General features: G+C 46.2%; 1 protein-coding gene across 1 annotated transcript in view; it reads right to left on the bottom strand.

Moving 5' to 3' along the window:
- The window catches only part of GPR1 (G protein-coupled receptor 1), an 81,029-nt gene that overhangs the window by 52,967 nt on the left and 1,597 nt on the right, over positions 1–26,465 (bottom strand). Inside the window, exon 2 of the mRNA XM_029224546.1 lies at positions 22,319–22,993. The gene's annotated coding sequence lies outside the window, so the exon portion shown is untranslated. The remainder of the gene's footprint in view (positions 1–22,318; positions 22,994–26,465) is intronic.

Raw genomic sequence — 26,465 nt, 5'->3', positions numbered from 1 at the left:
CTGTATCTAAGCTCTGAACTGATTATGTCATAATGTCTAGGTAGGATGTGTATTCAGAAAAGCACAGCTGTGCCTGGTCCAGAGAGCCTGGCTCATCACTGCCTGATGCTTTACTCCTATTTGCTGGTCATACAACCAGCATATCACAACACAGAACAGGAATGAACTCAGTGGCTCTGTGTGTTTCTGAACAGTGGAAACATCTACAAAGATTGTCTCCCTAACCTGTGGTGGTCAGTGTGATTAATGGGTGACTTTGAAACTTTCAGACAGATGGTCATTGCCAAAAACCCTCAGTGAAGTCACAATTCACATGCTGAGGAGAATTTTTTTAATTGGCTCAGTCTGTTTCAGCATCATACTCTTTTCAGTTAAGCTATAAAAGAGAAATAAAATGTCAGAGACAGCGCCCAGTCGATGTATATTTATCTCATCTTAAGTTTATTCTCGCTGGACTTAGGAAATGGGCCTCTCTGAAAATTGTTGGCCATGTCATGAGACGTCTTTTGTGAAGCCACAGTGTCCAAGATGATGTGCAAAGCACATAAGACTACTGCTTTCCCAGCATTTTGTCCTGCTTATCCAAACAATGGCCTAATTTAAGTGGAAGGAAACATTTTCTATGGCAGCCATTCATAGATAGTTCATACATATATAGTGTAGAATTGGTAATCACGTTCTAATGTTATAAATTGTTTTATGACATTAAAAAACAAGCTAACTCAATTCTATGGTATATATAGGAGACACACCTAAATCAAAGAGATTATGCCACCTCCATACAATGGAGTCTTCTGCAGGTGACAAAGGAATAAAGAATATCTCTAGGGCTTCGCTGGTGGCACAGTGGTTAAGAATCTGCCTGCCAATGCAGGGGACACAGATTCGAGCCCTGGTCTGGGAAGATCCCACATGCTGTGGAAGCAACTAAGCCCGTGTGCCACAACTACTGAGCCTGTGCTCTAGAGCCCACAAACCACAACTACTGAAGACCGGGTGCCACAACTACTGAAGCCTGCGCACCTAGAGCCCGTGCTCCGCAACAAGAGAAGCCACCGCGATGAGAAGCCCGTGCACTGCAACGAAGCGTAGCCCCCGCTTGCCGTAACTAGAGAAAGCCCGCGTGCAGCAACGAAGACCCAGTGCAGCCAAAAATAAATAAATAAATGTATTTTTTTTTAAAAAAGGAATATCTCTACATAGTGATGTAGAGTGTTCAGCAAGATAATTTCAGTAAAAAAAAAAAAAAAAAAAAAAAGATGGGTCCAGAACTATATTACAGTATGCTACTTTTTGAGTAAGTGTTGGGCTATACTCTGAAGGCCTACAAGGCCTGCACTTGCTCGGCTTCAAGACCAAAGAAAGAGCCTGGAGTCAGCAACAGAGACATCAATGGTTTAATGGATGGGGGATCCTACACGTCTGAAGCAAGGTCCTGGAGCGACATCCCACTGTGTGCTGCAGCCTGTGGGCCGTCTTCACACCCAGGGGAAGGGAAGGTTGCCAGTTACGGGGGGAACTGACATTAGGTTGGTTCATTAGTTACCAGGGAAACCAGCAGAGGGGCATGCCCCTCACTGTCCCTTTGGTAAGAACAATCTCTATGTAAAACAACTATACCCCAATTAAAAAAACAACAACAATAATCTCTAGCTGGGGCCTGGGGCAAGTGCACAGGAATGTCAGTCATGTGAGTAAGGTATAGATGAAGCAGACACTGGTAGGGCAGAGGATGTACAGAGAGCAAGAGAATAGCCATCTTGAGTGGTCTGACCATACAGTAAGATAGGGTGTATGTGTATGTATGTATCTACATGGGTGTATGTATACGTATATATTGACAGAGATTCTTTGCTTGACCAAACTTTACTCCATCTCCCCTGAAACCTCTCTTCACCAAGGATTCTTTCTTGCAAAATCTAGTTTTAGCAAGAATCCTGCTAAGTCAGTTTAGGAGAACTCCCCACAGCATGCCTGATATATCTGCTAAATTACCAGCCTCTTTCTCAACCACCCCCAAAATTTAAGTAGTTTCCAAGCTTCTGGAATATGCCCCTAGGTTTCATTTTGAGGCTCTAGACCTTTGGTGGGATTTTCGCCCTCCCCTGAGGAAGAAAACTTCTTTCACATTTTTTTTTAATTGAAGTATAGTTGACTAACAATGTTGTGTTAATCTCTGCTATACAGCAAAGTGATTCAGTTATACATATATATACATTCTTTTTTAAAATACTTTTTTCCATTATGGTTTATCATAGGATACTGATATAGTGCTTTGTGCTATACAATAGGACATTTTTGTTTATCAATTCCATATATAATAGCTTACATCTGCTAACCCAACTTCCCACTCCATCCCTCCCCCAACCCTGTCCCCCTTGGCAACCACAAGTTTGTTCTCTATGTCTGTGAGTCTATTTCTGTTTCGTAGATAGGTTCATTTGTGTCATATTTTAGATTCCACATATAAGTGATATATGGTATTTGTCTCTTTCTGACTTACTTCACTTAGTATGATAATCTCTAGTTGCATCCATGTTGCTGCAAATGGCATTATTTCATCCTTTTTTATGGCTGAGTAGTATTCCATTGTATATATGTACCACATGAGGAAGAGTACTTCTTTAGGATGACTCCTAAGGAAATCATAAAAGAGATCTACATGGCTCAAATAGCAACTTCAGACTCAGGAAGAATTGGATGGGAGATAGCTGGATGTTTGATCCACTTAGATGGACTTTGGAAACACCAAGATGGTTGTTTGGTTGCTCCTAAGTCTATCTCTTGACTCACTGTATATGGTTCACATACACATGACTCAACATGGAAAGGACAAATTGTGGGATGTATTAGACAAACACATTTTTTCTGTGTTTACAGAGAAGGTTTTTACATATCTTGTCACAGGAAGCAGGATGAGACACTCCAAACTTTAGGAAGTGTATAGAGGACTTGGTAAGCATTCAAAGAACATGTTTAAGGGAATTCCCTGGAGGTCCAGTGGTTAGGACTCTGCACTTCCACTGCAGGGGGCATGGGTTTGATCCCTGGTTGGGGAACTAAGATCCTGCATCTTGCATGCCATGTGGTGCGGCCAAAAAATAAATAAATTAATTAAAAAAACAAGAAACAAAGAACATTTTAAAATATATATATATATATATATTTTTTTGGCTGCATCTGGTCTTTATTTGTGGTATGCAAGATCTCCATTGCCGTGAGTGGGCTCAGCAATTGCAGTCTGCAGGCTTAGTTGCCCCAAGGCAGGTGGGATCTTAGTTCCCCGACCAGGGATTGAACCCGCATCCCCTGCATTGGAAGGCGGATTCTTAACCACTGAACCACCAGGGAAGTCCCAAAGAACGTGTTTAAGGCAAATAAAATGGTTGGGAAATTTGATGCAGTCCAGGCCTGGAAACTCTGAAACAATCATAATGGAATATTAGGAATGCCTTCCCCATCTTCATACAGGATCTGGAATTTGTTATCTGACTTAACCTTTTTTTTTTTAATTTTATTTATTTATTTATTTATTTATTTATTTATTTATGGCTGTGTTGGGTCTTCGTTTCTGTGTGAGGGCTTTCTCTAGTTGCGGCAAGTGGGGGCCACTCTTCATCGCGGTGCATGGGTCTCTCACTATCGTGGCCTCTCTTGTTGTGGAGCACAGGCTCCAGACATGCAGGCTCAGTAATTGTGGCTCACGGGCCTAGTTGCTCCGCGGCATGTGGGATCTTCCCAGACCAGGGCTCGAACCCATGTCCCCTGCACTGGCAGGCAGATTCTCAACCACTGCGCCACCAGGGAAGCCCTCTGACTTAACCTTGATGTCATAATTCAGGAACTGCGGTGGTAAAGTACTGGCTCTCCCAGTTTTCCCTCTGCGGAGCCCCACTGTGCAGGAATGCCATTAATTTGCCCATGGCATAAAATCCTAGCTAATGCTTCAAAGGACCAGGCTTTGTCTTAGAAATATTTTCCAGTGGATAGAAAAACAGCTCTTCCTGCTTTACAGCTCACTGCAGGCTCTGTCCCTGAGAGTGTCCGTGGAACACTGATGCAGAAGTTTATTTCAGTGAGGAGCTATTAGGCAGCTGCTATGAGGGTGAGGCTGACTCCCCCTGCTGAGTCTATGACTAATCACTTTATCCAAAACTTTGTTCCCTTTCTTGTTCCACCCATGTATTCCCCTCAGGATTGAGAAGTATCAAAGAAATGGTGGGGGGTGGGGGGTGGGGGAGGTGGGGGGTGGGGTGGGGGTGGGAGGGGGGGGGTTGGGGTGTGAAACCAAGCAGAACTGTGCGGGGCCTTCTCAGGTACAAAAGCCCCTCCACATCTCCCATGTCTTGTTTATAGAAAAAAGGCATCAGTCTCTTAGGCCTTTCCCCAGTTCCAAAAAGCAGACTCAAGCAGTTACTTATTTGAGAGATGAGGGAATGCAGAAATGAAGGAAAAGCAGTTAAACAAGAAAAGTAATGATAGTTGAAACAATGTTCAGCGATAAAACAGAGTGCTAGTTCCTCCTCAAGGGATTTACATAACAATCTGATGTATATCTCTGAGTGTTCTGCAGGAACTAAGACCCCTACCGGTGCGTGATGGTGACTACATGCTGACCACAGCATGTAGAACCCAGACTGCGTGGAACCTGATGATTAAAATTCCCTAAACATCACCCTGTCACCTCACCGCCAACCAATCAGAAGAAATTCCACGAGCTGCAACCCTCACCCCAAAAGATGCCCTGAAAGCTATTGAGGAATTTGGGTCTTTTGAGAAAGAGCTGCCCTTTCTTCCTGTTTGGCCTTGCAATAAACCTGTATTTTCCTTTGCCACAGTCTGGTGTAGGTAGGTTGGCTTTGCTGAGCAGCACGCAAGAGGACCCAAGTTCAGTTCCAAAAAAATTTTGGTTGATTACTAAGGGACAGCTATCCTGAGTGAGTATCTTACCCTTGGCACATAGGCTCCTGGCTGGTGGTGTCCCTCGGATCCTCTCCAGCACTGCCGCAACAACTTTGCCTCACAGATAGTCCTGAGCACTTGCTGCACACCACCATTGTGCTTGCAGCAGACCATCACTGGCCCATGGCACTTTGGATTCCATGATGAAGGAAACATTTCTAATGCATGGTGGAAGCTCATGTGGGATGACACCAACGTATTTTTCCCTACTGGGTGGCCTTGATTGGATTTTCCTTTTTTGGGGGTTGAGGGTGGGAAGAAAGGCAAAAGACTTGGTCATCTGATTTTGAGTGGAGTGCCGCTGTTGCAGGAAGGGGGACCAAGAGTGGGTTCTTGTCTAACACTTGGAAGTAAATTGTCTGAGGAGACACACATGGTGACAAAGCAAGAGACTCTATTAAGAAGGGGCACCTGGGCAGAAAGCAGGAAGGTAAGGGAACTCAGGAGAACTGCTCTGCCACGTGGCTTGCAGTCTTGAGTTGTATGGTAATGGGGTTAGTTTCCAGGTTGTCTCTGGTTAATCACTCTGACTCAAGGTCCTTCCTGGTGGCATGCACTTCTCTCAGCCAAGATGGATTCCAGCGAAAAGGATTCTGAGAGGTTGGTAGGACATATGGACTGGCATCTCCTCTCTCCTTTTGACCTTTCCCCAATTCTTCCGGTTGGTGGTGGCTTGTTAGTTCCTCGTTCCTTACCAAGACCTCCTGTTTTAAGATAACTCATGCAAGTGGTTACTATTGTGCCTGGCCAGGCGAGCAGTTACAGTCAGTGGTTCCCCTAACAATTCCCCCCGAGAGACTTCATTGTCAAGGTACTTGTTGGGAATTGGGGCGGAGGTCTCTTCTTCTGTAACTACTTCTGAAACAGGAGGGAAGTGGGCAGGGCACAATCTTTGAAAGAATGACGTAGCCCAAGAACATGACATAAACTGATTAGAACCATATAGGTCCAAGATGGCGGACCAGTCGACTTCCACTAGACCTTGAGCCTCAGTATACGCTCATTGTAACACATCAGCAAGCTAAATGACACACGCACAGGTGCCATGACAGTTCCAAGGCCGACCATAAGGGTCAAAAAGTGGGCAAGGGCCCAATTCCTGGAAATCTCCACCCCTTCCCCAAAGTAGTTGGAATACTCCTCCCACTCATTAGCCTATGAAATTACCCAACCCTATTAAAAACTGACACCCCCATAACCTGGGGCCACTCTCACCTTCTGAGATGGCCCACACTCTGTCTGTGGAGTGTGTTTCTCTCTAAATAAATCCACTTCTTACCTATCACTTCGTTTCTCACTGAATCCTTTCTGTGGGGAGACATCAAGAACCTGAGCTTCGTTAAGTCCTAGACCAGGTGTGTAATCTCAATTAAAAGACTGTGGGTTCAACTCCCAGTCTAAGTTGCATGGTTTCACCACTTTAACTGGATTTTCCCTTCCGGGTTGAGGAGTCCGTTGGCCATTGGGCACCGCTCGAGTGGTAATTGGGAAACTCCCTGTTAGACCAAGGCTTGTTTGCACTTCTGTCTGGAATGGCAGGTAGGAAACTTTCCATTCTAGTGCTAGGGAACTTGCCACCCTGAGAAGCTGCTGGATACGGATCTGCCAGTTTTTGTGCCTCTAGTAATATCGGCCGTGAATAGAAACAATTGTTCTATTCCATCTTGTAGTCCCCTAGCATGTATTTTGCAAAGCTGGGGGATCTTCAGCTAGGTTCCCATGAAATAAAAAAATGGTATTTTATCATAACACTGCTTAGCTTCAGTACTCCTTGGGATGTGGAGAACAACAGCCCCTAATGGCTCTCTAAATTATAACAGCATCTTTCAACTAGAACTGTCTTGTAAAAGGGAAAGCAAATGGGATGAAATTCCTTATGCATAGGCTTTTTGTGCTATAATAGCAAAGTGAGCCTTTTGGAATTGGTTTGGCTTTTACCTTGGGTGTGTGTGTGAGCATCTCTGTACATGAGTCTGAATCCTGTTTTCTCTTCCTGGTTTTGACCCTCCTTAGGGGGTCCTGGTTTGGGGGGAACACCCACTGGTCAGGGAGAAAGGAACTGAAAGGATTAATCATTCTCAGAGACACTCCTAGTACTGACCCTCATTAGAGGGCCATGGTACTGACCTTCATTAAAGGATCCTGATAACTTTCATCAGGCTGTTGAATGTTCTCCTAGGCTCATCTGTGCACTTCTTTGCAAGGTCCAGTTTTAGCAAGAATCCTGCTAAGTAATTTCACCAAAACCTCCCGCCCTCCGTATTTGACTACCCTGGATATCTGATCAGAACCCTCATTCTGAATTCACCCTCAGGTGATTCATCACCCTGGCCTGTCTTCAGCAAATCGTGTTAGGTGGGTTTTGCCATAACCTTCCTTATTCCTGATGTTTCCTCTTAGTAATTTTCCCTTCACTGTCCCCCCTCCTGCTCCACAGCTGTAAATTTCCCCTTGTCCATGCTGTATTGAGAGTTAAGTGCAGTCTCTCCTTCACTGTGAAGTCCCAGCTGGAGAGGTTCCCATACCTTTGCTACGGCCCTGAATAATGCTTGTCTTCCCATTTTAACAAGCTGTCAATGACAAATTAATCAGTCAATCTAGGAAAGAAGTGGAAAATTGTATTCAAGCCAAATTTGAGGATTATAACCCGGGAAGAGCATATCAAAAAGCTCTGAGAACTATTCCGTCCATTAGAAGTCAAGGCACAGTTACATAAGTTTTTGAGACAGAGGGCTGTACATCAAATGACGTTTATCGACAGTTTATATGATCCAGATCTAAGCATCATCAATGGTGTGTCATTGATCCTTACAAGATCAAGGAGGGATGTTATCTTTGGAGGAGTTGTCTTGATGCTAGGAGAAGGTTGCTCTTTTTGGTTGAGCAGGTTTGGTCGATGCATGATGTCTATACAGTGGACAGTGCGGAGAGAGGAGACCAAAGGGCAAAGAAGATTTTTTTTTTTTTTTGCCACTCCCCGCAAGATGCGGGACCTGAGGGATTGAACTCGGGCTCATGGCAGTGAAAGCACTGAGTCCTAACCCCTGGACCACCAGGGAACTCCCAAGAATTCTTTTGTTTAAATTTTTCTTGTCTTGCCATAAAACACGAATTTTATTTCACAAAGCATCACTGAATATTCTTCTTCACGGCAGCACCGTAAGGGACACCGCGACACCTTGCGGCCAAACTGCAGTGTCGCACGGACCTCAGCACCTGGAGCGAGTGCAGATCTCGGAGTCTCATGGAACTCTGCACCTTGGCTCCCTAAGTGATACTTCCTATCACTTCTCCCTGCTGAATACTTCCTCCCTACTGGATCGCCCTGTACCTCTGCTCGGTACGAGGGGCCTTCCCCAGGCACTCTTTGGTGAGTCTTTGCTTTGCCTAATTTTAGTCAGATCCCTGAAGCTTCTCGACTCATCTGTGCAATTCCTCTAGAATCCTGTTCTGGCAAGAACCCTGCTAATCAGTTTCACTAGAACTTTCCACCCTCCATAACTGATCAGGTTGTGATATCTATCATTAGATAGCTGATCAGGTTTGTCATTCTCCAGCCCCCAGGATGAGTCTGACCAGCCTGTTGAGTGGTTAGAAGAATTCGGTTGGATTGGTTTAGTCAGAACACACCTTTTCATGATGTTTCCTCCTCATAATTTTACATCCACTGCCCCCGACCCTGCTCTTGGCTGGAAGTTCCCACTTGCCCATGCTGTATCCGGAGCTGACTGCAGTGTATTCCCAATCGTAGAGGTCCCTATCCCTAGGGCTATGGTCCTGAATGAAGCCTGTTTTACCGCCTTAACAACTGCCATTGAACTTTTGTTTTAGAGTGACACCGCATACCACACTGTAAACTGCATTGCGGGCAACAGGCATCTATGGCATCGCACGTGTCTCGTACTTGGCCCAGTCCGTAGGTACTGCAAGCCGCTCCTTTCGCGGCACTTTGCACGACACTGTCAGGAAGAGCGAGAGGAGGGAGCTCAACGTTCTTTTCGAGCTCCCTAAATTTTTTTTTTCAGGTAAAAACCATGTTTTCCTTTTTATTGACACCTTTTCCTCTCTTGGCTGCTACTTTGGTAATAATTAGGTCCCCACCTCTCAAGAACACTGCATCTGAACAGGCTGAGTATTGCATGTAAACACTGCATGTGAACACAGTCTCCAAACGAGGGCTTTTGGAATAACAAGAACAACATAACTAGGAACAAATAACAAGAACAGCAAAACCAGCCTTTCTCTTCACTTACAAAGGAGCCACTCAGGGGCTTCCCTGGTGGCGCAGTGGTTAAGAATCCACCTGCCAATGCAGGGGACACGCGTTCGAGCCCTGGTCTGGGAAGATCCCACATGCTGCGGAGCACCTAAGCCTGTGCGCCACAACTACTGAGCCTGTGCTCTAGAGTCCGTGAGCCACAACTACTGAGCTGCGTGCCACAACTACTGAAGCCTGCGTGCCACAACTACTGAAGCCCGCAAGCCTAGAGCCCGTGCTCTGCAACAAGAGAAGCCACCGCAATGAGAAGTCCACGCACCGCAACGAAGAGTAGCCCTCGCTGAGCTTCCCTGGTGGCGCACTGGCTGAGAGTCCACTTGCCGATGCAGGGGACGCGGGTTCGTGCCCCGGTCTGGGAAGATCCTACATGCCACGGAGCGGCTGGGCCCGTGAGCCATGGCCGCTGAGCTTGTGCATCCGGAGCCTGTGCTCCGCAGCGTGAGAGGCCACAACAGTGAGAGGCCCGCGTACCGCAAAAAAAAAAAAAAAAAAAAAGAGTAGCCCTCGCTTGCCACAACTAGAGAAAGCCTGTGCGCAGCAAAGAAGACCCAATGCAGGCAAAAATAAATAAATATATACATTTTAAAAAAGGAGTCACTCAGAGGGTCCAAAGCTCTGCTTTCTAGATGTAGAAAACCTGGAGCTCAATGTAAAACTGGAAACTAAAAGGTATCAGAAATGAAGCATAGTACAATACTGCCTCAAATACTCAAGGTCTGATCATCCTGCCTCTTCTACGAGGAATGGCCGCACTCCAGCATTTTTAAAGGAAAGGCTATTTCTCTTTCTATTTCATTTTCTAGCTGGGTATAAGATCTGCTAAAAATGATACAATGAATCAGAATAAATCAGCTCAGTCACAAGAGATCCTCCCAGATAATGATTTTTGGTTGCTGAGATTATTCAGCACATTATTTCAAAGTGGCAAAATTCAGGACAATCTTAGAGAGAATTCAAAAGTGGCAGCTATACTCGCTGATAGGTTCACGTGAGACACATGTACATACAACCCCATTTTACAGTGTATATGTCAAGGGGCCAAGACCCCTGATCAGCACCACAAGTTATTTTGTACATTACACCGCACAGGACAACAGAGGGAAAGACACCTTCTTGGAGAGGTTCTTATCACTCTGAAGGAGGCTAGAGTCCAGCGCCCCGGGTGGTAAGACGAAATACCAATAGTTCAAAAACCTACCCTGGACTTATTTTGAACCGAGGTAGAAAGACACACAGATATGAAAATGATTTCCATGAAGGAAGAATATATTTATGACACCATAGTCTCCCACAGCTGCTCATGCAGGACCACCTGGGGAGGTAGCAGGCAAGGTCAGCAGGCAGGGACCGGGTGCAGAGGCAGGGGGACATCGAGTGGGTTGGAGCCTTTATGGAGGTTTTCTTGGGAAAGAATGGGCAAAGCGGGCTTCCCTGGTGGCGCAGTGGTTGAGAGTCCGCCTGCCGATGCAGGGGACACGAGTTCATGCCCCGGTCCGGGAAGATCCCACATGCCGCAGAGCGGCTGGGCCCGTGAGCCATGGCCGCTGAGCCTGCGCTCCGCAACGGAAGGGGCCACAGCAGTGAAAGGCCCGTGTACCGCAAAAAAAAAAAAAAAAGAATGGGCAAAGCAAGGTGTGAAGCTTCGACCCGCAGTCCCGCAATACTTGCAACTTCCCAGTCTTGAGATTGAAGAAAGAACTCAGGGTCAGAGTCAGAGATATCAACGATTTATCCGACAGGGAATCTTACAAGTCAGAGGCAAAGGTCCTGGAGGGACGCTCCACTGAGTTCGGCAGGTAGGAAAGCGCAGCAGGCTTTGCTACACACGGGAGGAGGAGGTGATCACTTATGGGGGGCATGACGTCAGAGGGGCTCCTTGGTTGCGAGGGGACTGATGGAACGCATTCCCCCACAGCATTTTGGGTTAGCAACTGTTGAGAGGGCCGCTGTTTCCTGCTGATGACCGAACAGATTGGAGCCATTCTGGTCCGAGGGCTAGAACAATCGTTAGCTGGGGATTGGGCCAATCACGTGGGCAGTTATTGATGAAATTTTCAGCTTAGCTAACACAACATTGTAAATCAATTACACTTCAATAAAAAAAATTAACACAGTGAAACAAACAAACTCCCCAAAGATAATGTAAAGGAACAAATTCAGTTAGTCCTTGTTATGGACTGAACTGAATCCCCCAAATTCATCAGAACGTGACTGCATTTGGAGACAGGACCTTTAAAGGGGTAATTAGGTTAAAACGAAGGCATATGGATGGGCCTTAACCCAATATGACTGGTGTCCTTATAAAAAGAGGAAACAGGGAAACAGTCAACATAAACAGAGGGAAGACTATGTGAGGACGCGGTGAGAAGGCTTCTGTCTCCGAACCAAGGAAAGAGGACTCAGAAGAAATGAACACTCTCAATACCTTCATTTGGGCCTTCCAGCCTCCAGAACTGTGAGGGGATAAAGTTCTGCTGATTAAGGTAAAAGAAACTAACAAACAACCTTTTAGCTTAGAGAGATGCCTGGAGGCACGAGGCTGGGAAGCGCACCTACAGGGTGTCCCGTGAGGAGAGGGAGGGTGGGTGTGCGAGTCCACAGCCTGGGGCACTTTAGCTCCTTACCTGGAGGCACCTAATATCCCAGCAGAGCCAGACAAGCATCCTACTCAAGCACGAGGACCCCTTCGCACACCCAGCGCAGAGCTGCTGGTCGCCTCCATTGTTTGACCATAACAAGGGCTGGATTCTCACCCAGATCTACAAATCAAGAGACACATCTCTCTGGAAGATAAGAGCTCCATCCTCAAGACAAAAAAAAGAGACTGGAGGAATACCTGTGTAGGGAATCCTCACAAGGAAGGACTGCCATACCTGGACCCAAGGAGCTTGCTTCCTGTGGGGGGCTCCTGTCTGATGTGCAGCAGACAGAATGTCATAGTGACTCAGCAAGGGGGGGGCTCCAGGGGACCGAGACCATCATGCAGTATCTCACCCTCTGCTACACCCTGTAGTCGTCTTTTTACAAGTGAGAAGTACGACATTATTCTGCAAGCGGAAGATTCCAGAGGCTTAAAAACGCAAAGGTTTGCACCTTGGGAGCCCCTTGGAACGTTGACAGCTCAGGATCTAAAAGAAAGTTCTGTGTTAATGAGTTACACAGTTCACGTGGAAGGAAATGTCAGTTTATAATCAATAATAATATTAGCGGTCCAGTGGTTAGGACTCCCCGCTTCCACTGCAGGGGGCATGGGTTCGATCCCTGGTCAGGAACTAATATTCTGAAAGCCGCGCAGTGCGGCCAAAAATAATAGTAATAAGAATAATAAGAATACTAAGAATAGGAATAATACTGAGTGAGTTTATAACTAAAACCTCAACGTATAAAGGAGATGTAAAAGGAGCACATAACTTAGTGGGTGAGCCATGAAACTAGAGATGGGATTTGGGGGTAAATTTGCTACTATCTGAATTTTAATCCAGACATCTCTGTTAACAAGCCATTGGGAAGTCATTTCCCACACATTTCCTCCTTTTCACAAAGAGGGAGCTGGCTCAGTTATTTGATAAAGCCCCTTTCGGGCCTGAATTCGTTGACTAAGATTTACTGTAGTGTCTTAACGCTTTTTCATGCCACTGTAGTGTGGAACATTATAGGAAAATCTAGACTTTTAGTTGATAGAGAGCCAGTCGGAATATCAATGATAGGATTTTAGTTTTAGGAAAAATTGGTTTGATTTCTAGCTTGATTACTTTAGCTTTAATATTATTAGGTGAGCTTGAGCAAATCATTTAATCTTTGAGCCTAGTTTTCTCACTTACAAAATGAGGCTAATAGGCTAAATGATTTCCGAGTTTCCAGCTAGTCCCAGAGTTCTGTTTCTACGTAGCTGAATTATTTTATCATGCTGTTGCTTAACCATCATGCTGTGACTAACACTTTAGAAGCTACTAATTTATTTATTTATTTATTTTTGGCCGTGTTGGGTCTTCACTGCTGTGCGGAGGCTTTCTCCAGTTGCGGCGAGTGGGGGTTACTCTTCGCTGCGGTGCGCGGGCTTCTCATTGTCGTGGCTTCTCTTGTTGCAGAGCGTGGGCTCTAGGCGCCCAGGTTTCAGTAGTTGTGGCTCGCGGGCTCTAGAGCGCAGGCTCAGCAGTTTTGGCGCACGGGCTTAGCTGCTCCGCGGCATGTGGGATCTTCCCGGGCCAGGGCTTGAATCCGTGGCCCGCTGCACTGGCAGGCAGATTCTTAACCACTGTGCCACCAGGGAAGCCCCTAAAGTCTATAGTTTTTATCTTCAGAAAATATTATTTGATCTTCAGTATGTCCAAGCCAATTTAATAAAATCACCTTAAAACAGGGGAAAAAAAACTTTCAGCTTAGGATGGGGAGGTAATCATACACCTAGGTAAGGGTGAGGCAGGGCCAGGTCCAGCAGGGGATGTACAGAGAGCAACAGAGCAGCCATCTTATGAGGCCTGATCATACACAATGTAAGCAAGGGTAACATGCTGCAAAAAACAAACAAACAAACAAAAAACCCAGTAAAAGCTTGGACCTAAACTCCCCCTGCGCTCCTGTCTTCTGTCTTCTGACGAGGTCAGCGATTTTCCACACGGCCCCGTGCGTCGTGCCTGCTTGCTGTGCCTTCGGTCTTTAGGACCTGGAAAGATTCACTGAATAAAGTGTATATATATATTTTATATATTCTACTGTAATCCTTGGTGTCAGAGGATGGCAACATCAAACTGCGCATTGAAAACACCAATTTCAAAAGTAAAGAAAAGATACACTGGAAAATGTAAAAACGAATGGAGACGATATTAGTCAAACTAAACTGAACGATTGGAGGATGACAGCTCTCTCATAAAAACGACAACAAACAACCTATCACTGGAGAGTTTGAATAGCTCTTTAGCTTTAGGGTTGTTTCCCAGCTGTGTAAAACCTGATCGTGGAGAGTCTGAGGATCTTAGTACCTCATGAACCTTGGGATGCGGGCCATGCCGGCTTCTCCCAGGCAGTGAGCCGTAGCTCGGAGACCATGTTAGAGACCCCTTGACATTAGTCGCTCTTTTATTTTCTTTTACTTAAAAAAATTTTTTATTGGGGACCTCCCCGGTGGTCCAGTGGTAAAGAATCCGCCTTCCAATGCAGGGAATCGGTTCGATCCCTGGTCGGGGAACTAAGATCCCACATGCCGCGGGGCAACTAAGCCCGTGCACCACAACTAGAGAGAAGCCCGCGTGCTGCAAGGAAGATCCCGCGTGCGGCAAGGAAAGATCCCACGTGACAAAGATCCTGCGTGCCCCAACGAAGATCCCGTGTGACAGAGATCCCTCGTGCTGCAACGGAGACCTGACACAGCCAAATAAATAAATAAATAAAATTTTAAAAAATTTTATTGGACTATAACTGATTTACAATGTTGTGTTAGCTGCTGCTGTACGGCAAAGTGAATGTTATACATATACATACATACACTATCTTTTAGATTCTTTTCCCATATAGGTCATTACAGAGTATTGAGTAGAGTTCCCTGTGGTCCTTATTAGTTATCTATTTTATATATAGTAGTGTGTATATGTCAGTCCCAATCTCCCAATTTATCCCTCCCTTCCTTTCCCCCCTGGTAACCATAAGATTGTTTTCTGCGTCTATTTCTGTTTTGTAAATAAGTTCATTTGTACCATTTTTTTAGATTCCACATATAAGCAATACCCTTATCCTTATTCTTATCCTCCTCTGTGTGACTTACTTCACTCAATATGACAATCTCTAGGTCCATCCGTGTTGCTGCAAATGGCATTTGTCACCCCCTTATTTTCTGTCTTTGATATAAATCCTTAAGGATAGTTTGAATTCTCTCTAATCTAGGAAAGTTCCTCAGTCTCTATCTCCTCCTCTCCCCCACCATTTCCCTCCATCGGGTGTTCACCACACACACAGTCAGTGAGTCCCTCTGCCTGCTCTGAGCAGCAGCCTTGCAGGGACTGGGCCATGGTAGCGAGAGCCCCGAATCCCAACCACTAAGTCACCAGGGAACTCCCCTAGTAGCATCAGTTTTATCTTTCCAATGCTTTTGCACGCTAATAAATGGCAGCACTGGGAATTCCCTGGCGGTGCAGTGGCTAGGTCTCAGCGCTTTCACTGCTGTGGGCCGGGTTCGATCTCTGGTCGGGGAACGAAGATCCTGCAAGCCTTGCAGCACAGACAAATAAAGAAAAAAAAATGTGTCAGCACTTGATAGCACACATACATTGATTAGGTGCTGTGTAATCTCTCTCTGTTCTTTTTTTTTTGGTTCATAATTGATTAGTTTTGACAAGAGGTCAATTGATGACCTGCAAAGAACGTGAACTGATAGAATGTAATATTCAATTTTATGCACATAGTTTTCTTTTTGCCAAGAAGTGGTGTCCTATTTCTCTTGAATACCGTATATCACCTCAGTATTTAACATTTGGTTCAACTGAATACAGATGGTTACCGTTTAACAGTATTTTTAAAAATTGAAGTATAGTGGATTTACAATATTATTGTATGTTAGTTTCAGGTGTATCGAATAGCGATTTAGTATTTTTACAGATTGTAGTCCTTTCTTTCATATAATCTTTTATGAATTGGTCCACCTCTTGGGGACTTTTGGGGATAACTGGAACCAGTTGCTCCTTCCCCCCTTTTCATTAACCATTGAGCTGTTGGTCTCCAATGATGTGACCCCCGAAATCCCATTGGTTTGGGGGACAAATCACGATAGTAGCAAGGCAGACAACAGTGGCGATCTATTCTATTCTATTCTATTCTATTCTTCTTTTGGCCGAGGCTTGCGGCACGTGGGATCTTAGTTCGCCGACCAGGGATCGAACTGGTGCCCCCTGCAGTGGAAGCGTGAAAACCTAACCACTGGACCGCCAGGGAATTCCCACAGTGGTGATGTTTTAGACCTGAACAGCCATGTTCAGTGGGCCACGATTTCCTGAGAAGGAGACCCACACCTGGACCCCAGGAATGGTCTGAGACCCTTGAGATGGCATCCGGTGGTGCACTCTCCCCGTACTCCGTGAAACAGGCTGGATGTGGATACAGCAAAGCGCAGAGAAAAATGGGACGTGGTTTACTGGGTGCCCCAGAAGCACAGAACGTTCTGGACACAGGCACTTTCATCTAAATGACTCAGATGGCCCCATTGCCTATCAGACTCAACTCTCACTAGGACGGGAGTCACTCCTCATCCCCTCAGACGACCTTTTCCCGAAACTGATGAGTTCAATTCCCTATATACCCCCAGGTGCTCTATCCTGGACGCTGGGTGCTCACCAACCGGGACACATATGTAGAGTTCCCCCGGGCAATGAGTCCCAGACACTTACCCTTGACCCCGGCTTTGTACAGGTATCACTGACAAATAGAAATTGAATATACTTAAAGTGTACAGCTCTATAATTTGATATACACATACATTGTGAAATGATTACCCAACCAAGCTAATTAACACGATCATTCCCTCGCATAGTTACTTGTGTTTGTGTATGTGTGCTGACAACACTTACAATCTACTCTTTTAGTAAATTTCAAGAACAAAATACAGGGACTTCCCTGGCAGCACAGTGGTTAAGAATCCACCTGCCAATGCAGGGGACACGGTTCAATCCCTGGTCTGGGAAGATCCCACATGCCACGGAGCAAAAAAGCCCGTGCGCCACAACTACTGAGCCTGCGCTCTAGAGCCCATGTGCCACAACTACTGAGCCCGTGTGCCACAAGTACTGAAGCCTGCGCGCCTAGAGTCTGTGCTCTGCAACAAGAGAAGCCACCGCAATGAAAAGCCTGTGCACCGCTATGAAGAGCAGCCCCCATTCGCCGCAACTAGAGAAAGCCTGCACGCAGCAAAATACAGTATTAACTATAGTCACCGTGTTGTACTTTAGACCCTCAGAACATACTCATCTTTTTTTTTTTTTTTTTTTTTTTTTTTTTGAGAAGACAATGGTTTATTCCAGGGTGAAGCAAAGAGACAGGCAGCTCGTGATCAAAAGACCCAAACTCTCGGGCTTCCCTGGTGGCGCAGTGGTTGGGAGTCCGCCTGCCGATGCAGGGGACGCGGGTTCATGCCCCGGTCTGGGGGGATCCCGCATGCCGCGGAGCATCTGGCCCCGTGAGCCACGGCCACTGGGCCTGCGCATCCGGAGCCTGTGCTCCGCAACGGGAGAGGCCACAGCGGTGAGAGGCCCGTGTACCGCAAAAAAAAAAAAAAAAAAAAAAAAAAAAGACCCAAACTCTCCAATGGTTTTCAGGGAAGTTTTTAAGGGCAAAATTTGGGGTGATGGCTGCAGGGTGCATGACTGACTGGTTGGTGGTAAGGTAACAGTGGTGTTCCAGGAATCTCAATCATCAGCCTTCTGGGTCCTACCAGTCTGGGGTCTCAGCATATAATAAACATCCTCCACCTGGGTGGGGGGCTTAGTTCCTGCAGAACAACTCAAAGATAAGTGTCAGATTGCCATGTCTGCCCCTCGAGGAGGAATTAGGACTCTGTTTTATTGCTACACTTGTTTCTGGACTGCTTTTCCTTTGTTTTTGCATTCCTTCACTTCCCTAATTAGTAACTTCTTGAATCTACACTTTGAAAATCAGGGAAAGTCTAGGAGACTCCAGCCTTTCTCTACAAACAGGGAACGGGGGACATGGAAAGGCTTTTGTACCCTGGAGGGCCCCACAGGGTCCTGCTCAGTTTCAGAACGCCTTAGTGTCACTCCAAAAGTCTGTGGCTCCCACTGGGTGGGTCCCCATCAGAGAGAGAGTAGAATGAATACCTGCGTGCGTGCGTGCGCGCGCGCGTGCACACACTCATACGCAGACACACACACCCCGCTGCCCTCCACTGCTCCCAGGCTGAACTCGGTGTTTCAAACTTAAACTGCCCTTTAAGCCTGGCTGGAGATCTTCTGCCCCTTTAAGAGAAGACCCACGGGGTAGGAAAAGACCAAAGAGCCAAAAGAATTACCATATTCCTTTTTTACCTACTGCCCTCCTGCTGCTTCGTGATGACTCTGTCTACCAGAGGCCAGAGCACTAGGACGGACAAAGCCCCCCAAAGAATGAGAATGGACTCACTCCTTGGTCAAAGAGAGCACAGCTCGCCTTTTTTCAACCCTGGAATTAAGCTTTGGGATTCCTGATAAAGTTTGGCCCCTTTAGGGTTCCCCCAAGATCGCCAAGATCCCTGAGCCCAAGTACAGGACTGGGCTGCCAGTAGCTAGGAAGTGAAGAGGAATTGTATGCTGCTGGCTCTAAATATGGATTGCAGAATTTGCTGGACTCTGAGAGGCAACTTCCTTCGGGCGGTGGTTCGCCAGTAGCCCGCGGTCAGGCAGTACCCAGCACCGCAATCCTGCTCAGATGCTGAGGTTCTCTGAGGTTCCTCTGGCCTCCCTGCCCCACGCCTGCCAGACCATGATTTGTGACCACATTTCACCATGATTTCCCAGGTTTCCCAGCATTTGCTCAGATCTCTGATGCTTGAAATGGCGTGTGACTACTCTCCGGGTCTCAGGGACCTAAAGGTCTGGGTATGCTCTTCATTTCCCACCTGGAGCAAAGGGGCAAGAGTAGTAACAACTGCAAAGCCTCTCCAAGATGGCCTTGGTAAATTTTATCCCTAGGGAAGCTCCTTAAAGCCTGTTGGGGACACCCTGTTTCTTTAAGAAGAAAAAACTCAAAAGCCAACCGAATTCCAAAGGAGGCTCAAATGCCCCTTACTGTTTTGCAAATGGCTCTCTTAGCCCGAGGTGGGTCTGCCTGTGAGACTGGCTGTATCCTTCTCTTCTTTGAGTCCTGGGGGTCTAAGAAATTGAGTTTGGGGTCTCTGTTGGGGGAGGGGGGGTCTGGCACCTGCAGACTCACCCAAAACTCATTAGCTACCCTTTTGGGCAAAAAGAGTACAGCCTGCTGTTGAACTACGGTGTGCCAGTTGCCCGAGTCCTGCCAATTCCCCATGGTTCGCCAGGTGCCCGCGGTCCACCGGGTGCCCACGGTCCACGAGGTGCCCTGCCCACGGTGCACGAGATGCCCACGGTCCATGAGATGCCCTGCCCACGGTCCACGAGATGCCCACGGCCCACGAGGTGCCCTGCCCACGGTCCACCAGATGCCCACAGTCCACGAGGTGCCTTGCCCACGGTCCACGAGGTGCACTGCCCACAGTCCACCAGGTGCCCACGGCCCACGAGAAGCCCACGGTCCACGAGGTGCCCTGCCCACGGTCCACGAGATGCTCACGGTACACCAGATGCCCACGGTCCACGAGGTGCCCTGCCCACGGTCCACCAATTGCTTGAGGCCTGCTGAACTGTCATCCTGCAGCACTGTAGTTGCCACGCTGAATCTGCCCTCATCCCTTTAGCTTCCCAGCCCTTCTTTTCTTTTTTTTTTTTTTTTGCAGTACGCGGGCCTCTCACTGCTGCGGCCTCTCCCGCTGCGGAGCACAGGCTCCGGACGCGCAGGCCCAGAGGCCATGGCCCACGGGCTCAGCCGCTCCGCGGCACGTGGGATCCCCCCGGACCGGGGCATGAACCCGCGTCCCCTGCATCGGCAGGTGGACTCCCAACCACTGCGCCACCAGGGAAGCCTCCCAGCCTTTCTTTGCTTCTCTACACAAACCTCCCCGTGACTCACTATTAGTGCAAGTTCGTGTGACGGATGCACAGTGAGGCCAACAAACCGAAATGTCAGAGTTTGGAGCAGAGAAAGGTTTATTCCAGGGCCATGCAAGGAGACAGAGTTGTACTCTTTTACCAGCATCTCCCCATTTCTCCCACCCTCGGCCTCTGGCAACCACTGTTCTACTCTCTGCTCCTATGAACTAGACTTTTTTAGATTCCACGGAAAAGTAAATCACACAGTGTTTGCCTTTCTGTGTCTGGCTTATTTCCGTAGCATAATGTCCTTAAGGTTCATCCACGTTGCAGCACATAACAGTACTTACTTTTTTTTTTGCGGTACGCGGGCCTCTCACTGTTGTGGCCTCTCCCGTTGTGGAGCACAGGCTCCGGACGCACAGGCTCAGCGGCCATGGCTCACGGGCCCAGCCGCTCCGTGGCATGTGGGATCTTCCCGGACCGGGGCACAAACCTGTGTCCCCTGCATCGGCAGGTAGACTCTCAACCACTGCGCCACCAGGGAAGCCCCAGTACTTACTTTTTTTTAAACCCTGAATAATATTCTATTGTATTATCTATACACCACATTTTGCTTATCCATTCATCCATCGATGGACACTTAGGTTGTTTCCATATCTTGGCTACTGTAAATAATGCTGCCATGACTTTGTGAGATATCATTTCCTCTGGATATACACCCAGAAGTGGGATTGCTGGATCATATGTTAGTTCTGTTTTTTATTTTTTATAGAAACTCCATTGTGTTTTCTAGAATGGTTGTACCTACTCACACTCAATTTTTTTTTTTTGCATACGCGGGACTCTCACTGCTGTGGCCTCTCCCGCTGCGGAGCACAGGCTCTGGACGCGCAGGCCAAGCGGCCATGGCCCACGGGCCCAGCCGCTCCGCGCACGTGGGATCCTCCCGGACCGGGGCACGAACCCGCGTCCCCTGCATCGGCAGGTGGACTCTCAACCACTGCGCCACCAGGGAAGCCCCTCACACTCAATTTTTTTTTGAAGGGTTTAAGGACTTCTCCACTTCCCATTAGAGAAGTCCCCGTACTACTGCTATGTTCCTGAATAAGACATGTCTTGCCACTTAAACAATTTTAGGCTGGGGAATCACACTACTAACACCCGACAAAAAGCAACGCAATGCAGTAGCCATCAAGCAGCAAGCTAGCCAAGCACCAGCGGTGCCCTTTAGGCAGTGGTTGCTGCCGTTGGGTCCCACTGATGCGCCAAGCAGTCCAAGGACCTATCATCTCCGTCTGGTGAAACCACTCTGCCATGCAGTGCCAGTTGTTCTAAAAACCTACCCTGGATTTGGTTTTTTTTGTTGTTTTTTTTTTGCGGTATGCGGGCCTCTCACTGTTGTGGCCTCTCCCGTTGCGGAGCGTAGGCTCCGGACGTGCAGGCTCAGCGGCCATGGCTCAGGGGCCCAGCCGCTCCGCGGCATGTGGGATCCTCCCGGACCTGGGCACGAACCCCCGTCCCCTGCATCGGCAGGCGGACTCCCAACCACTGCGCCACCAGGGAAGCCCCCTGGATTTGTTTTGAGCATAAGTAGTAAGACACATGCGCGGCGAAAATAATTGTGAGGAGGAAGAAGTCCTGTACTAATTTCACAGTCCCCTAGAAACAGGAGGGCCACCAGGGAAGACAGTCTGCAGGATCAGCGGGAAGAGAGAGGTGAACGGGGGCGGGGGGTAGGGTCCTTTCTGGAGGTTTTCTCCAGAGGGAATGGGCAAGATAAACAAGAGCAGGAACTATGATTGGAGAGTTTGAACAGTTACTAGGAACCCTGGACCATAAGGTTGGTCTCCAGTAGTCTCACACCTGGCCCTGCAGTGATTAGGGCAGGGGATAGAGTCCTGGACTCCAGAGGTCTGATAAAAGGATCCGCCTGGGCAGGGGGTATGGACTCTGAATTGGTTTGCTTGTATATCAAAGTTTTGCTGGCGGGCAAGTTGCTTGTTATCTCTTGGATGTAGTTAATCCTGGAGAGTGGGTTCCCAGTGTCCACAGGCTCCAAATGCCAGAGAATTAGGAGTACATTAAATAAGATAGTACAGTTAATACAATTGACCCTGTGGCACTCGAGCATTTCTTAGAGGCTTGGCGGTAAGGATGATACCTTAGTCATAGTAGATACGAAAAATGAACACGTTCTAGAAACCTGCTGTGCAACACTGTGCCTACAGATAAAAATGCAGTATTGTATACCTGACTCTCGGTTAAGAGGGTGGATCTCATTAAATGTTCTTACCACAATAAAATGAAGTATAATAAAATAAATATAACAGTAGGGAACTACATTATTACAGTATTTTACGAGGCAAACAAGCAGGCAATGGATCACTAACATACCTATCAGTAAAATTAGCAAAAGTTTGAAAGGTTTGTTACTTACAGTTTACCAGGCAGGGTAGAATATAGCAGGATCCCGGGGGAAGTAAGCTGCTAGCTCTGGAAGGTAGACACCCCGTGGGTGATATTGCTGTAAATGGTCCCGGAGGCGTTTAGGGGAGGAGTAGGGGAGGCTGCTGTAAGTGTGGAGCGACACAGCTGGGTTGAGTCCAAGGGGTAATTCTGCATAAGAGCTTGAGGAGGACGCTAAGTCCTCTTTAGCAGTGAACTCCTGGGCTGGGGTGATGCTATCTGCGGCAAGGTCCTTTCCAACAGTGAGCCAAAATCCTTTTTGAAAGGTGGTAAATCCTCTGTACCCTGGTTCATCTATTTTTTTTTTTTTTTTTGCAGTACGCGGGCCTCTCACTGTTGTGGCCTCTCCCGTTGCAGAGCACAGGCTCCGGACGCGCAGGCTCAGCGGTCATGGCTCACGGGCCCAGCCGCTCCGCGGCACGTGGGATCTTCCTGGACCGGGGCACGAACACGTGTCCCCTGCATCGCCAGGCGGACTCTCAACCACTGCGCCACCAGGGAAGCCCTGGTTCGTCTATTTTGATGCTGGAAAGCCCCACGCAGGGCTGCCAGGCAGCAGATATTCTCTCTGCTCTCAGGTCCCTGGTGGTCTGGACAAGTTGTTCTGGCAGTCTCAGGTTCAGGTGGGGAAGCAGCCCCTCAGTTTCTGAAAAACAACAGCAATGACAACAATGACCACCACCACCACCACCACCACCAAAATGACTCCAGTTCTGACTCCAGTTTGTTATTCACTGTATGGTCATGTACAAGAGATTCTGACATCCACTTAGGAGCAAATACCCATAAATGGTGTTTCCAAGGATGCCAAAGTTTTCATCCCTACACCCTCTTCTCCAAAAGCCTCTTGAGTCGGGCTCCTGTTCCAGAGTCCATCATCAGAACTCTATTTCTCCATTGTCTAATTTACTTTAGTTTAAATTTTAATTTAGCTAATATTTCACATAGAAAAAATTCAGATAACTCATAAACCAAACATAATAAGCACCAGAGAAAAATTTCACTCTCTTCACCATCATCTTTCCCATTTCTCACAACCTCAGCTCTGCCATAAATGATTTTATTAATTTCCTGAGTTTCATTTGAGTTTCTTTGTGAAAATACAATTACTGTATATATTTATATTCCTAGTTCTCCTTCTCTAACACAAAATTATTATACTTTGCTTTTTTCTCTTAATATATTCTGGATCTCTTTCCAAATAATCAAATGTCACCAGTGAATTTTTAAAAAATAGGGTCTATGGAATTCACATCAGCTTCTAAATTCTTCCTTATAGCAACTGTATTCCAATGGAATACTTCTAATATTGTTGCAAGTCAACCAGTGAAAACATCTGGGAGCTTAGGGGAAAAGGCTCAAGAATATAGTTCTCATATTGATGACTTCATCATACAGAAAGCCAATAGGAATTATTGTGTTTTTTAAAGTTAAAACTCCAGAGAACATAAGTTTTACAATGATTTTTGAGCTAAAGAAAGGAACAAGGGGACTTCCCTGGTGGTGCAGTGGTTAGGAATCCGCCTGCCAGTGCAGGGGACACGAGTTTGATCCCTGATCCGGGAAAATCCCACACGCCACAGAGCAGCTAAGCCCATGCACCACAACTACTAAGCCCGCGTTCTACAGCCATCGAGCCACAACTACTGAGCCCAAGTGCTGCAACTACTGAAGCCCGCATGCCTAGAACCCGTGCTCCGCAACAAGAGAAGCCACTGCAAAGAGAAGCCCATGCACCGCAGTGAATAGTCCCTGCTCGCCACAACTAGAGACAGCCCGCATGCAGCAATGAATACCCAACATGCAGCAATGAATAGCAAAAATAAATACATTTATTTTAAAAAAAAGAAAGGAACAAGTGTTAGGTTAATAACATTTTTGGTCCTGATCATTACCAGAAGTTGAAAGCACTGTTTTTGAAGGCTACAACCTATGTTTCTGCTAGCAAGAAAAAAGGAAGGAAAAGAAAAAATGTGCAGGCGGAAGCAAAAGAGGGGAAGGAGAGAAAGAAAAAAGAGAAAGGAGTAGAGTATGGTAAAAACTGGTCAAGAATTATTGCGAACTATGCCAAACATGTCCCAGCTTTGTCTTTGTATGAAGGTGTATTACAGGTGTTTCCACAGACTGTAAAAGTGGAATAGAGTTGATCTGATTAGACTGAAAGAAGAATAGGGTGGGAAGACTAGAACAGAGATGTTAAATCTCACTGTGCATAATTTTAAATTGATCTGGGGGAAAATGTTATGATATTAAAAGTGTAGCTGCTTGCCCTGGTGCCATGCCTTTGTCTACATCCACTCCTGACAAGCAGAAGCAACTAGCAAAAATGTTTTTGGTCTTTAGTTCTGGTGGATCGTCTGTACGCTTAGTTAGAAATAGGCTTATATTGCTATTTAGTGATTTGCCAACTTTAGACATTATGCAGTTGACTCGAACAAGGCTGGGGTTGGGGCACTGTCTCCCCCTGTGCTCTCCTCCCCGTATTTACACTGCCATTCACCTCGGTCCGCCATATACCTCTGCAACTTTAAGCTATATACTTTAACTTTCATTCCCTTTCACGAACCTCTTGTTCCAACAATCAGAAAGATGAAGACATTAGCACTACTATCTTTTCCTCATCCTTCCTTCTTCTTTTAGATGAAATTTTTGTCAAGGATGGGAAACATCTTACAGGAAAGAATCAAGAACAAGATAAAATGGAGGTATTTTGTGACCATTCTCATTAATTTTTAAATTGTGAGTTGAATGGGGCATATGAGTGAATTCTTTTCCCTTAAAGATGACATTATACCCTTTAAAGAGGTAAAATGCCAAGCTAATGGATAAGACCTTCATAATGATCTGACTTGTGAATAGGTAGATAGGCACAATAACAGAACTTGGGGGAAATATAATCCAAACTCTAAACCTATGGAATCTAAATTTTTTATGACTCAGGAATGAGATCTAGGTTTTCCCTATAGCCTTCTCCCTTAAGACATTAGCCTAATGTTAGCTTACACAGCTCACAAAATACAGGTATTATTGGAATGATTTCTGGACATAAAAGAGAAGCTCTTATTCTTCCTTTGAAGAAAGAATATGAAATAACATATACATAGGATCATTTTTCTCCCTGAGGAGGGAATGGGATACATATAATCCTAACCTTGATTCCTAGGGTCCTTTAAATAAATATTTGCTGAATGTATGGGTTTAGATCTGTAGTGGATTAATAAAGGATTGGGGGGAAATTACAACTTTTAGAGTTTCATCTTAAAGATAATTAAACTCTGTCGAAAATGCACCCATTGCCACTTGACAGAAATCTGGTCTGGAAGGACTGCTAATCTGATGCAGGATGGCACTTCCTCTAATTTTACATGATAGTATCATGTTGGAAAAAAATGCAGCCAACCAAACTAACATCAATGGTTTCCTGTAACTTAGTAATTTTATTTCATACTTAGTGAAAGAACAGTTTCAGACTCAGATACAGATTACTATGTATCAATCTTGTGCATGCATAAAAAAAGGAAATATAAGTAAAATTGGTTATGGTGTTCCCCAAATTTCTTCACTTTCCAACTTTTCTAAATCACTTTTTGAATCAATTGTTAATGGCTGTGGTTTACCATACAGTACTGTCTTTTGTGCCACCAAAAGTGTTGGTGGTGCACCAAGCCTTCAAAAAGTGCTCCATTACCAAATCCAGGATTTTTTCCAAGCTGCAGATCCTATTCCTCAAGTTTTGATGCCAGCACTTTCTTGATCTATCCTGAAGAGTTCAATGGATGGTTTTCAGGTAACATCCAGACTCATTTTCCTTCTTCAATGATTTTTTTGGACTAAAACTTAAGAGCAGTTGTAACTGACTAACCATACCATCAGGAATAATAACTATGTAATTTCACTTTTTTTGGGGGGGATGTTAGGCTTACTATTTAACTGTTCAGATATAGGTTTCCAAAGTGCATTAAGAACTAATGTACTTGGTGAGTAATTCAGGGCTCCCACGGTTTAATAGCTTGTAGCCAGTGCCATATCTCTCTTTTGTAAGTGCTGGAGAAATCTCTTTTTGGTCTTGGAAAAATCTTCCCTCTTTTTCTAAGAAAAACTCCCTTTAAGTCGGAGAG

The sequence above is a fragment of the Monodon monoceros genome, unplaced genomic scaffold, assembly GCF_005190385.1.
Source record: "Monodon monoceros isolate NGI ecotype Baffin Bay Population unplaced genomic scaffold, NGI_Narwhal_1 Super_Scaffold_16, whole genome shotgun sequence".
NCBI lineage: Eukaryota > Metazoa > Chordata > Mammalia > Artiodactyla > Monodontidae > Monodon > Monodon monoceros.
This window is presented reverse-complemented; position numbering and strand designations above follow the sequence as displayed.